The following is a 1,102-nucleotide window of genomic DNA, read 5'->3' on the forward strand; positions in this document are numbered from 1 at the left end:
CTTTTAAAAACAAAGTGCTTTAAAACACGTTTAAAATTTATGAATAGTCTCCAATGACTACTAACAACTTACTTTATACAGGAGAAATATTTTCAGAGAAAACATTTAATAAGTTTATTTCAAAAGAATATGCCAATTTCTAGCAATGATTGGAAGATGTTGGAGCAATGACACCATGAAATAATTCAGCTTACTTTTAACTGGGTACATGTTAAGCACCAGAAGCTGTGTAGTTAGCACTGTCTTGATTTTACATCATAGAACATGAACCTGTTGAAAACCCTCTAAAAATGCTTGTTTCTTAGTAAACAGATTTTATTTAAAGCTCCCAACTAAGTGATTCTGTCAGTTAATGTCTAACTGAAATGTTTCTTTATGTGTTTAAAACTAAAAAACTCTTTGCTTAAAATGTGTACCTTCTACCAGTTTTTCAAAATATAGTTGGGAATAACCACCTGTTTATTTCATCTCAGACTTGAAATGGGTGAGATAAAGATACAGTAAACATGACTTTCTTTAAACGGCACCTTGAAAAATGCACTGCACTAGGAAAGGCATTAAGAGGGGGAGAAAAGCCTTCAGACACAATAGTTACAGGACCCCGCAACATGTGAGAGCATAAGGGGACGTGGTGACAACATTGTCATGGGTTAATGTTAATGCCTTATGAGAAGAAATTTGGTTTAATTCATTTGCCTCAGAACAGTTGTGGACCTGCATTAGCTGCCAGGTCTTTCTGCTCTGAGGCCTTCATTTTCTTATTCTTAGCCTCTTTAGCCTCAACCATAATCTTGTTTCGTTCAACACCCTGTTGGGGCTTATTCAGGTTTTCATGCTGGTAACAAGACAAGGGAGAAGCACGGAGGATTATTATAGTAGAGATGCTCAATGGGAGTGGTGGAGTGCAGCTCTCCTCAGGCACATACAATCAAAACCAAGCCCTGAGCAGGTGCAGTGGCCAATCCAATATTTGCGTTCAAAAAGATGTGCTCATTGACCCCTAGTCTTCAATGTGGGGCAATTTCTCCTCAGCAGGTGACAAGGGGTCATCAGACAGGGGCTCCTCTGATAGAGGCTCATCTGCTTCAGAATGCTGCTCATC

At 38.7% G+C, this 1,102-nt stretch overlaps 1 pseudogene; it reads right to left on the reverse strand.

The window, feature by feature from the left end:
* Nucleotides 1-578: 578 nt before the first annotated feature.
* On the reverse strand, nucleotides 579-1,099 carry LOC116548599 (annotated as a pseudogene).
* Nucleotides 1,100-1,102: the final 3 nt, after the last annotated feature.

This window comes from Sapajus apella, unplaced genomic scaffold (genome assembly GCF_009761245.1).
Source record: "Sapajus apella isolate SASKATOON/1434 unplaced genomic scaffold, GSC_monkey_1.0 scaffold16556, whole genome shotgun sequence".
Taxonomy (NCBI): domain Eukaryota; kingdom Metazoa; phylum Chordata; class Mammalia; order Primates; family Cebidae; genus Sapajus; species Sapajus apella.